We start from the raw sequence: 13,172 nt of genomic DNA, 5'->3' as shown, positions 1-13,172 counted from the left end.
GTAACTCAACGATATCTTGTTCCTGGCTTCTGAGTGTACTCTCCGAACATTGCCACTTCACCGTATTACGAAGCTCTGTTCGCTAACTGGTCTACTGTTGTATGCGTGCGTAGCGGACTTTCGTCGCTCACTGAGTCGTCAAAGAAATGTCGCCTCCTCGTTGAAATCCAACGGCGCGATGAACTCGCTTGCACCGATCACAAAACCGAAGGTGGTGAAGGCGAAATCGGTAGTGAAGGCTGTGAGCTTTTTTTTTTATTCTTTGCACTTGCGTCGACAGCAACTGCCCATCACGAAACTTTTGTACCAATTTTTGACTGTACTTCTGTTATAGACACCACTCAAGAAGACGCAGCTTCTTCGTTGTCATGGAGACAACCGGCAGGGGCATCGTCCATCATGTGTCACGTCGCCGCATGTTTCTGTCTCAGATCTCGCGTGGATGATATCGGCGGCAGAAAGAGCGCTGCAAGGAGGCGTTTTCCGAAGCAGCCGGATGCGAAGAATATATCCGGGTTTACATGCTCACGCAGTGGATATCGGACCGAGGAAAAGACCGCATGGTAAGTGTCTGGAACTGTCACACACATAGGCCGCGTTCTTTAATTTCTAATTGATGAATACACTCTCTCGTGTAACGCTTCACTATGCTAGGTAAAGCAGTCTTCGGGCAGCTAGCACAACGGCCTTGAACGGCCTTCATTCCAACCAAGGGTAGCGGTGTATGGCCATATGTGAGACAGTTATGGTGGCGTACCCTTGACCCATGACCTTGAGTTGCCCTCTGACCTTTGACATTGGGCGACCTTTGGTTGGAGCTGCCATGGACGAGCCTCAGACGCTTAGCAAGCGTGCTTGATTTTCTCCTAATTGCAGTGTTAGACAAGTTAAGCCTCTTCCAATTTTGTTGTTTTCATTTTTGTTTTTGCTTGCTTTTTTCCTTTTGCTTCCTTCAGCAGTATTGGTGAGCATTACATGCACATTTCGAAGTCGTCAGTGTAGACTCGGTGCTGTATATGACAATTTTATCACCTATGCAATTGGAAGCAAATGCCTCTTTCGAAAGCGTTATGGTTACGTTGTGTGTAGAAAGTTTTTACTTTAGATTATAGAAAGTATATCGTGCACAATATTCATGGAAAAAAGTTTTGAGTATTATAAAAGTGTAAGGTGCTCTTATCAACATATAGGAGCTAATGGTCTATTCTTCTGAACTGAGCCAAAATCGTTCTCTTAAAGATTTTCCATCTCTTTCATCGAACAGTTAAGACCGCCATAGACAACCAAAGGGAAACCCCTTTGACATGGCAAGAACGACCATAGCAAAAAAAATTCAAAATTGCCGACGGGAGATTTGCGGGTATATTGATTATTATAGTGAGGTCTCACAATATATGAAAAAATTCCGTTCCTGAACTCTTTCCCGTTCAAAAAGTATTATTTTTTATTTATTTATTTATAGATACTGCGATCTAGTACAGATCAAAGCAGGGTGGGAAAAAACAACAAAAAACAAGCGTATAAACACTCAAATTCGTAACATTTGCAGGCACTTTTCAAATATCACTAAAGAGTTATGATTAACAGTCTCGCTATTAAGTTTATTCCATTCAGTAATTGTCCCCTGAAAAAAAGAACATTTAATGCAGTTATTTCGTGCATTCAAAAGGGCTATTATCAGGCGAGTAATTTATTTGCGCAAACTGGTCTCCGCCTTTCGTTTCAATTAAAACTCAATTTGACATTCAAGCACTGAGTCCGTGCTGCAAACCTGGCGCAAATGATAGCCGCTGCCTGAAAGGCCGCATGCAAGCGATCCGTAGAATTACTTTTAATTTGACTGTTACTACCTCCAGGTCAGAAAAAAATTGTCCAGCTTCGGCAACGGCGACCCTTTGAAACATCGCAGCACAAGCACTCAAATGAAATGTGCCGGTCAAATATGTCACGTGACCATGTGACGTCAAGACAACTTGGCCACTTCTTTGTGAGCCAACTGCCTACCTTGGCATGCGTCATTTAAACGAATGATAGCTGAAGAGGCATTGCTGGGGAAGGGCAACCTGCGTCTCACAAGCTCCACCGGAGGCTGTGCTTGGCACAGCTAGCTGCTGGGGCAGTAGGGAAATTTTTTACCGCTACAACAGTTTGAGAACACTCAGCGACCTATGAATGCAAAGCAAAGAATGAGAAATTCTGGACCTAGGACATTAACTCTTCGCACTATCGTGTCATACGCTTAAAGCGGTCACGACGTCCAGCATCTGCTCAACAGCGCAGGTGTAACTCTACATGAACGAAAATGCTAAGCAGGAGTAGTCACTCTAAGCAGAATCCAGTGACTCTAAGTCGGCTTCACATCTGAGTGGTCCCGCTTAGAACGCGATGGGTCATTGGTAGAAAACGATCCATTTATACTAAAGTTGGCTAAGCAGCCGTCATTGTCCGAGTATATCATGACGGAACCGTGAACAAAAAGATCGGTCTTTGTATACGTGCTGTTCTGTCGCCCACTGGCTTTTGGCACAGCACGGAAATCTCGCACATGTTCCTCGCTTCCCAAGAATGGCGCCGCGGCTGACGTCACACAAAGCTGCCTTCCGCACTTCACGCGGCAGTTTCTGTTCTTGTTTAAAGATTTCGCTGATGTAAAGGAATTTTAAATACTTAAGCCCTAAGTTTGGGTAAAAAAAGACGAAATTTATGGGTGAAAGTGTAACCTAAGCATGAAGGCTTTCCTTTACTCTACTGAGAAAGACCTCAGCAACATTAATCAGCCATTGCGTGCAAACAAAAAATCTCCGGAGTTTCTGTTTAAGCATCAGATAATCAAGGGCTGTTTTATCCTTAAAAAACATTTAACTTAGCAGTCTTAGCGTCGCTGCTGATTTTCTATTGAGTGAGAAATCCTCAGGTAGGCTTTACCCTGTGCAGGTGAGACGAAGCCGAAACCCGCTTCCTCGTGTGAGATACTTGCGTCGTGTGTGGATGCCCGTCCAGGGAACCTGTCCACCCAGCGTCCCTTCCACTACTGTCGGTGGGTGAGTTATCGTTGCCTAGAATGAGTGCATGAGCTGTAGTGGTTTGACACTGGAATTTTTTTATTCACCTCACAACTTGCCGGAAACGTTCATAGAAAGACCTCCATAGCATCGATGTTCAGTGGTGGATGACCAACATAAAAACGTCTGTGTTTACAGCAGCATGTTGACTTCCTGCGGTAAATATCAAAAGGAGAATAAGAAGCAGAAGGTGCCTAAAGTGTACTGCTGTGCCTCAACAAAAATTATATAGAGTAGCAAGTAAAAAATGAATCAAACTTTGGGTCTTCACAGAAAAGAGGAAAAATTTATAAGCCTTGTCTACCACATTGTTACAGAAGGAAATGCGAAAGCGTTTAGGTTGCCTGATATATGGTGTCTACAGCCTAATGTTGTTGCGCTTTTCGCGTCAAAATTGCGGTCGGAAAAGCTTCCATTGCCCTTATGCGACATGCATGATGCAGCCCTTTCTAGAATGTTTGAGTATACCTTCCATTTGATTATCCTGTAGAATAAAAGTAATCCAACCCACTAATCAGCTGCGAACTCTGATTATTCAACCTTAATTTTTTCAAGAGTGGGCGTCATTTTGGGGGCTGTTTGGAATTTCCCTGGAAAAGGGGGTGGGGGGAGAAGGGGGCCGGTACAACTTCCAAAATGTGGAGCTCAGATTTTCTACCAGGTTGCCACCATCCACCGTGGGCACATTTATGGTGTCAAAAAGTCACGTGACCCCTCAATTCGTTTGGTCAGTTGTACTTGTCACGGCGGGCAGGTTGTGATGGCGTCACAAGGTCAGATGATCGCGGTGGCTCAGTGGTTATGGCGCTCGCCTGCTGACCCGCAAGACGCGGGTTCGATCCCAGCCGCGGCTCTCAAGTACGAGCAGCTTACTGAAATGTTTTTGCGCAGTTATCTTTCCCCAGGAGTCTGGCAACCATGACACAGCTCTCCACAGCTATAATTGCTGTAGATTACCTGTCCTCATTCTAGCGGCATGTTAATGTAGTCAGATTATTTTGCTAAGTGCCGCAATACTAGATTTTATGGAAACCTCATCTCCAGGCGATCATCGAGCATGCCTTCGTAAATTTGCTGCCTTAAAATCGTGACATTTAACTTCATAGAACTAACCGTTCTCCTGACTATATTTCTGGAAACAAAACTACTGGCATGCCGGACTTATGTACTGCACTGAGCTTTTCATGTGTTGATTCTTGTGTGCCTGTTAGCGGAGTGCGACTCTTTCTCCTAGTGAAGCTGCTCTATCGATCTACAAAGAATGGAATCTTGGATACTATGAAGACCTAACAGTACATGGTATATAGCTTGGGCACTTAACTTTTATTTTTTGCCGAACTTGCACTCAGGTGAATTTTTTTTCTGGCAGCACGAATTTTTAAGTATTGGGTAAAAACATTAGTTGTCATGACCTACCTGAAATTGAGATGGTTCAGATAACTACTTTTAGTACGCACACTTTTAGCGCCATTAAACAAAATTTTAGCGCATTTCAACCGCGAAAATGTCGCGATCGTCACGATGTAGAACTTGCGTTCCGCCGTGATTTTTCGAGTTTTCCGATATGCGCGGTAGAAATAATACATCGATTTTGAACGAACTTTATTCCGCTTAATTTCTATGAATGACGGAGGGTAAGAATGTGAGAGAAAATTCTTGTATTTTCCCTGGACTGCATTGCCAACGCCCATTTTTGGTTTATAACAATTATTCCCACGACTAAGCGTAGCAGACAATCAAAAAACAATTTTTTTTTCTGTGGTGACGTTGGGTTCACCATACTGCCTGAGCGTTGTAGTGCTTGGTAGATTCTCCAGCGGACACCTTGATATTTATTTCAGGAGGGCGAAGAAACCAGAGAGAGGACTTGGGAGGCACCAGCTACCAGGTACGGGTCTTTAGTAAACCCCACTCGGTTTTTTATTTATACAATGCACCGAATTTTAAAGTGCAGGCAGAGACATAGCACGACAGAATTGGACAAGACCAACGATTTGTCGGTTTTGGCAACAGAAAGAATTTTATTCAACTCCTCTGCCTTCGCAGTCAGAACTTGCCGCTTTGGGTTTGAAGGGCCACTTTGTCCAGAAGCGCCAGAGCTGTCTTGTCCGTCTAGGCCTCTGCCACAGCCATAGATATGAAGTTCTTCTTTCTCAGTGAAGAGTTCCTTCAGAACGAAGGCGAACCTGCCCTGCTGCCTGTCAGCTGGAATAACCTTTAAATCCAGGTCTTCAAAGTTCTACGAGACCTTACAAAACATGAGCTAGGCACTTTCACTTTTTTATTAGTTTCTTTGCAGAGAATCCACAGGATTCAAAATGTGTCATTCTTTTTGTTGCCTTAGCGTGTCCTCAAGTTCTGTCATCCTTCGTCTTTACCTATAAGCCCATTCAAAATTCGGTATGCTATGCCACTAGCCTAACAAAAAACATAGCGATAAAATATTCCTTTTGGATCGGTTGTTGTTTACTCAAGATAGCAAGTAAATATAGCTAATGCGTCTTACGGCCCGCTCAGAGAAGGTTGTGGCACTTGTAGCAGCGGTACACAATGGATGAGGTGGACCATCTGCAGGGCTAGCAGTATATTGGACGTTTGAGTGCTTCCGCAATGTTCAGCATCCTCTAAGAGGCACGCAGAGGGGCCCATTTTTACATGAGCACGAGCGCTAAACAGGTAGAGGTTCACCTCTCAGTGTTCCCCCTCGTTCACATGATCAGCAGCCCTTTTTCCAATATCAACAGTTGCGCATTTGTTCCCCGGTTGCTATCACGGTGGCCTTTATTTGATTTACTTTGGCAGTGCTTACACTGCCAGATGTGTTTCTTGGCGGTTATACCGACGGTGCGCCAGTGTACCGTGTGCCGTCTTACCGTTACCATTACCGCAGAAGCACGAGCCCGCCCACCGCCGGAGAGCACACTTTGATTGGTCCCGATACTGCAGCCGCGCGCTTAACATCCATGTACCAGGCGGCAGCTGGCACCGTCAAGGTGATTTGCGCATGCGGATACGCACGCGGACGCCCGGTCCTCTGGTACCGGTAGCAGTAGCACGGTACACGGCATACTAAAGGTGTCTATTAACTGTCACAATCACAGCTGTGGCTCAGTGGTTATGGTGCTCGGCTGCTGACCTGAAAGGCGCGGGTTCGATCCCGCGGCCGTGGCGGTCGAATTTTGATGGAGACGAAATGCTAGAGGTCCGTTTACTGTGCTATGTGAGTGCACGTTAAATAACCCCGCGTGATCGAAATTTCCGGACCCCTTCACTACGGCGTCCCTCACAGCCTGTGTCACTTTGGAATGTTAAACCTTCGGAAACTAACCTAAAGTAAACAACTGGTTCCAACAAACACAAAACGCCTCCCGTTTCAAAATTTAGCTCCGGTGGCATTTACCTGCGATGTCATTAAGCACAAGTGTAGCACATCTGTTTCTCGGCACAGATCTAAGCGTTATATCAGGGATTCTGGTTTTCTAACTACATGGTGTGCCACACTTCCTGTATACACGAGGTTGATGCAAACAAGAGAAGAAAAAAAACAATCGGTGCCCTACTGAGTTCAAAGTTGGTGTTAACCTACGCACAGTCTAAACAGGTAACTCATCCATTTCTTGTTCCTGGCTTGTAAGCGTACTCTCCGCCCATTGCCACTTCACCGTATTACGAAGCTCTGTTCGCTAAGTGGTCTATTTCTGTATGCGTGCGTAGCGGACTTTCGTCGCTCACTGAGTCGTCAAAGAAATGTCGCGTCCTCGTTGAAATCCAACGGCGCGATGAACTCGCTTGCACCGATCACATAATCGAAGGTAGTTAAGGCGAAGTCGATAGTGAAGGCCTTGAGTTTTTTTTTTATTATTCGTTGCACTTGCGTGGACAGCAACTACCCATCACGAAACTTTTGTACCTATTTTTTACTGTACTTCTGTTATAGACGCCGCACAAGAGGACGCAGCTGCTTCGTTGTCATGGAGGCAACCGGCAGAGGCGTCGTGCATCATGTGACACGTCGCTCCATGTTTCGGTTTCGGATCTCGCGTGGATGACATCGGCGACAGAAACAGCGCTGCAAGTAGGTGTTTTCCGAAGCAGCCCGGTGCTTTGAATATCTCCGGTTTACATATGCTCTGGCAGTGAATATCGGACCGAGGAAAGGAGCCCATGGTAAGCGTCTGGAACTCTCACACACAAAGTCCGCGTTCTGCAAATTCTAATTGATAAATACACTCTCTTGTGTTTATTTTGTATCTAGTTGTAGGGTCGTTTATTTTGTTTTTAAGCGCTGTTTTTAAACGCTTCACTACGCTAGGTAAAGCAGTCTTCGGGAAGCCAGCACAACGGCCTTGAACGACCTTTATTCCAACCAAGGATAGCCGTGTATCGCCGTATTTGGTACAGTTGTGGTGGCGTACCGTTGACCCCTGACCTTGACCCATGACCTTGAGTTGCCCTCTGACCTTTGACATTGGGCGACCTTAGCAAGCATGCTCGCTTTTTTCCTAATTCCAGTGTTAGACAAGTTAAGCCACTGCCAATTTTGTTGCTTTCATGTTTTTGTTTTTCCTTGTTTTTTCTTTTGCTTCCTTCAGCAGTATTGATGAGCATTACATGCTGATTTAAGAGTCGTCAGTGTGGACTCGATGCTGTATGTGACAATTTTATCACCTATGCCATTGGAAGCAGATGCCTCTTTCGAAAGCATTATGGTTCCGTTGTTTGTAGAAAGTTTATCCTTCAGATTATAGACAGTCTATTGTGCACAATATTTTTGGAAAAATTTTGAGTATTACTAAAGTGGAAGGCACTTTTATCAACATATTGAAGCTAATGGTCTATTCTTCAGACATGGGCCAATATCTTTTTCTTAAAGATTTTCCATCTCTTTCATCAAACAGTTAAGAATACCATAGACAGCTAATTGGAAACGCCTCTGACATGGCAAGAACGACAATAGCAAAAAAAAAACACAAGATATGCCGACGGAAGATTTGCGGGTATATTGATTGTTATAGTGAGGTCTTACAATATGTGACAAACTTGCGTCCTTGAACGCTTTCCCTTTTAAAAATGATTTTCTCCAGCATTTTTGGGTGTGATTACACCGTTTGGAGACTTCAATTTGTTTTTATTGTTTTTATGTAAACTGTCACCAGACGGAGTAATTTGTGTTTAGGGCGAGTAACTTATTTGTGCAAACTGGTCTCCACCTTTCGTTTCAATTAAAACTAAATTTGACATTCAAGCACTGAGTCCGTGCTGCGAATCTAGCGCCAGTGATAACCGCTGCCTGAAAGGCTGCATGCAAGCGATCCGTAGAATTAATTTTAATCTGACTGTTACTACCCCCATGTCAGAAAAACATTGTCCAGCTTCGGCAACGGTGACCGTTTGAAACATCGCAGCACAAGCTCAAATGAAATGCGGCGCCTGTCAAATATGTCACGTGATTATGTGATGTCATGACAACTTGCCCACTTTATTGCGAGCCAACTGCCTACCTTGGCAGGTGCCAGTTAAACGAATGACAGGTGAAGAGACATTGCTTGGGAAGAGCAACCTGCGTCTCACAAGCCCCACCGGAGGCTGTGCTTGCAACAGCTATGTGCCGGGGCAGTGGGGCATCTTCTCACCGCTACACAAGTTTAAGAACACTCAGCGATCTACGAATGTAAAGAAGAGAATGAGCAATTCTGGACCTAGGGCATTAGCTCTTCGCTATCGTGTCATCCCCTAAAGCGGTAACGACGTCCAGCATCCGCTCAACAGCACAGGCGTGACTATACATGAACCCAAATGCTAAGCAGTAGTCACTCTAAGCAGCATCCAGTGACTCTAAATTGGCTTCACATCTGAGTGCTCCCGCTCAGAACTCCTGATTATCCTGATGAGACCTCTTTTCTCTTGGTGATGGGTCATCATCGGTAGACGGCGATCCATTTATACTAAAGTTGGCTAAGCAGCTGTCATTGTCCGAGTACATCGTGACCGATCCGTGAACTAAAGGTCGGTTTTTCTATACGTGCTGTTCTGTCGCCCACTGGCTTTTGGCACCGTGCAGGAATCTCGCACATGTTCCTCGCTTCCCAAGAATGGCGCCGCGGCCGGCGTCACACAAGGCTGCCTTCCGCACTTCACGCGGCAGTTTCTGTTCCCGTTTAAAGATTTCTCTGATGTAAAGGAATTTTAAAGACGTAAGCCCTAAGTTTGGGTAAAAAAAAACGAAATTTATGGGTGAAAGTGTAAACTAAGCATGAAGGCTTTCCTTTACTGTACTGAGAAAGACCTCAGCAACATTAATCAGCCATTGCGTGCAAACAAAAAATCTCCGGAGTTTCTGTTTAAGCACCAGATAATCAGGGGCTGTTTTATCCTTAAAAAACATTTAACTTAGCAGTCTTAGCGTCGCTGCTGATTTCCTATTGAGTGAGAGATCCTCAGGTAGGCTTTACCCTGTGCAGGTGAGACGAAGCCGAAGCCCGCTTCCTCGTGTGAGATACCTGCGTCGCGTGTGGATGCCCGTCCAGGGAACCTGTCCACCCAGCGTCCCTTCCACTACTGTCGGTGGGTGAGTTATCGTTGCCTTGAATGAGTGCATAAGCTGTAGTGGTTTGACACTGGAATTTTTTTATTCACCTCACAACTTGCCGGAAACGTTCATAGCATGAACTCCATAGCATCGATGTTCAGTGGTGGATGACCAACATAAAAACGTCGGTGTTTACAGCAGCATGTTGACTTCCTGCGGTAAATATCAAAAGGAGAATAAGAAGCAGAAGGTGCCTAAAGTGTACTGCTGTGCCTCAACAAAAAATTTTATAGAGTAGCAAGTAAAAAATGCATCAAACTTTGGGTCTTCACAGAAAAGAGGAAAAATTTATAAGCCTTGTCTACCACATTGTTACAGAAGGAAATGCGAAAGCTTTAGGTTGCCTGATATATGGTGTCTACAGCCTAATGTTGTTGCGCTTTTCGCGTCAAATTTGTGGTCGGAAAAGCTTCCATTGCCCTTATGCGACATGCATGATGCAGCCCTTTCCAGAATGTTTGAGTATACCTTCCGTTTGGTTATCCTGTAGAATAAAAGTAATCCGACCCACTAATCAGCCGCGAGCTCTGATTAATCAACCTTAATTTTTTCAAGAGTGGGCGTCATTTTGGGGGCTGTTTAGAATTTTCCTGGAAAAAGTGTGGTGGGGAGGGAGAGGTGTGGGCGGTACAGCTTCCAAAATGTGTAGCTCAGATTTTCTACCAGGTTTCCACCATCCACCGTGGGCACATTTACGGTGTTAAAAGGTCACCTGACCCCTCAATCCGTTTGGTCAGTTGTACTTGTCACGGCGGGCAGGTTGTGATGGCGTCACAAGGTCATATGACTGCGGTGGCTGGGTGGTTATGGCGTTCGCCTGCTGACCCGCAAGACGCGGGTTCGATCCCGGCCGCGGCTCTCAAATACGAGCAGCTTACTGAAATGTTTTTGCGCAGTTTTCTTTCCCCAGGAGTCTGGCAACCATGACACAGCTCTCCACAGCTATAATTGCTGTAGGCTACCTGTCCTCATTCTAGCGGCATGCTAATGTAGTCAGATTATTTCGCTGAGTGCCGCAATACTAGAAATTATGGAAACCTCATCTCCAGGCGATCATCGAGCAAGCCTTCGTAAATTTTGCTGCCTTAAAATTGTGACATTTAACTTTATAGAACTAACCTTTCTCTTGACTATAGTTCTGGAAACAAAACTGCTGGCATGCCGGACTTGTGTACTGCACTTAGCTTTTCATGTGTTGATTCTTCTGTGCCTGTTAGCGGAGTGCGACTCTTTCTCCTAGTGAAGCTGCTCTATCGATCTACAAAGAATGGAATCTTAGATACTATGCAGACCTAACAGTACATGGTATATAGCTTGGGTGCTTAACTTTTTATTTTTTACCGCACGTGCACTCGGGCGAATTTTTTTTTTCTGGCAGCACGAATTTTTAAGTATGTGGTTAAAAACATTGGTTATCATGACCTACCTGAAATTGAGATAGTTCAGATAACTACTTTTAGTACGCACACTTCAAACGCGAGCGCCAGTTAACAAAATTTTAGTGCATTTCAACCGCGAAAATGATGCGATCGTCACGATGTAGAACTTGCGTTCCGGCGTGAATTTTCGAGTTTCTGATATGCGCGGTAGAAATAATACATCAGTTTTGAACGAAATTTATTCCGCTTAATTTCTATGAATGGCGGAAGGTAACAATGGGGGAGAAAATTCTTGTATTTTTCCTGGACTGCATTGAGTGCCAGCACCCACTTTTGGTTTATAACATTTATTCCCACGGCTAAGCGTAGCAGACAATCAAAAAACAATTTTTTTTTTCTGTGGTGACGTTGGGTTCACAATACTGGCTGAGCGTTGTTGTCGCTTGGTAGATTCTCCAGCGGACACCTTGACCTTTATTTCAGGAGGGCGAAGAAACCAGAGAGAGGACTTGGGAGGCACCAGCTACCAGGTACTGGTCTTTAGTAAACCCCACTCGGTTTTTTTTAAACAATGCACCGAATTTTTAAAGCGCAGGTAGAGACATAGCACGACAGAATTGAGCAACACCGGCGATTTGTCGGTTTTGGCAACAGAAAGAATTTTATTCAACTCCTCTGCCTTCGCAGTCAGAACTTGCCGCTTTGAGTTTGAAGGGCCACTTCGAAAAGAAGTGCCAAAGCTGTCTTGTCCGTCTAGGCCTCATCCACAGCCATAGATATGAAGTTCTTCCTTCTCAGCAAAACAGTTCCTTTGGTACGACGGTGAACCTGCCCTGCTGCCTGTCAGCTGGAATAACCTTTAGATCCAGTTCTTCGAAACTCTACGAGACCTTTCAAAACATGGGCTAGGCACTGTCACTTTTTATTAGTTGCTTTGCAGAGAATCCGCAGGATTCAAAATGTGTCGTTCTTTTTGTTGCCTTGGCGCGTCCTCATGTTCTGTCATCCTATGTCTTTATCTATCCATTGAAAATTCGGTATGCTATGCCACTAGCCTAAGAGAAAACAGCGACAAAATATACCTTTTGTCTGGATTGTTGTTTACTCAAGATAGCAAGTAATTATAACTAATGCGTCTTACAGCCTGCTGAGAAAAGGTCGTGGCACTTGTAGCAGCAGTACACAACGGATGAGGTTGGACCATCTGCAGTGCTAGCAGTATATAGGACGTTTGAGTGCTTCAGCAACGTTCAGCGTCCTCTAAGTTGCGCGCAGAGGGGCTTGTTTGTACATGAGCACGAGCGCTGAACAGGTAGAGGCTCACCTTTTAGTGTTCCCCCTCGTTCACACGATCAGGAGCCCTTTTTCCCCAGTTGCTATCACGGTGGCCTCTCTTTGATTTACTTTGGCAGTCCTTACAGTGCCAGATATGTTTCTTGGCGGTTATACCGACGATGCGCCAGCGTACAGTGTACCGTCCTACCGTTACCAGAGAAGCACGAGCCCGCCAACTGCCGGAGAGCACGCTCTGATTGGTCCCGATACTGCAGGCACGCGCTTAACATCCGTGCACCAGGCGCCATCTGGCACCGTCAAGGTGATTTGCGCATGCGGATTCGCACGCGGACACCCGGTCGTCCGGTACCGGTAACGGTTACATAGTCCACGGCATACTAAAGGTGTCTATTAACTGTCGCAATCACGCGGTGGCTCAGTGGTTATGGTGCTTGGCTGCTGACCTGAAAGATGCGGGTTCAATCTCACGGCCGTGGCGGTCGTATTTTGATGGAGACGAAATGCTAGAGGTCCATTTACTGTGCAATGTCAGTGCACGTTAAATAATCCCGCGTGATCGAAATTTCCGGACCCTTTCACTACGGCGTCCCTCACAGCCTGTGTCGCTTTGGAATGTTAAACCCCTGGAAACTAACCTAAAGTAAGCAAGCGGTTTCAACAAACGCAAAGCGCCTCCCGGTTCAAAATTTAGCTCCGGTAGCTTTTACCTGTGATGGCATTAAGCACAAGTGTACCACATCTGTTTGTCAGCACAGATCTAAGCGTTATATCAGGGATTCTGGTTTTCTAACTACATCGTGTTCCACACTTCCTGTATACACGGGGTTGATGCAAGAAAGAGAAGAA

The sequence above is a fragment of the Amblyomma americanum genome, chromosome 8 (assembly GCF_052857255.1).
Source record: "Amblyomma americanum isolate KBUSLIRL-KWMA chromosome 8, ASM5285725v1, whole genome shotgun sequence".
Classification (NCBI taxonomy): Eukaryota; Metazoa; Arthropoda; class Arachnida; order Ixodida; family Ixodidae; genus Amblyomma; species Amblyomma americanum.
This window is presented reverse-complemented; position numbering follows the sequence as displayed.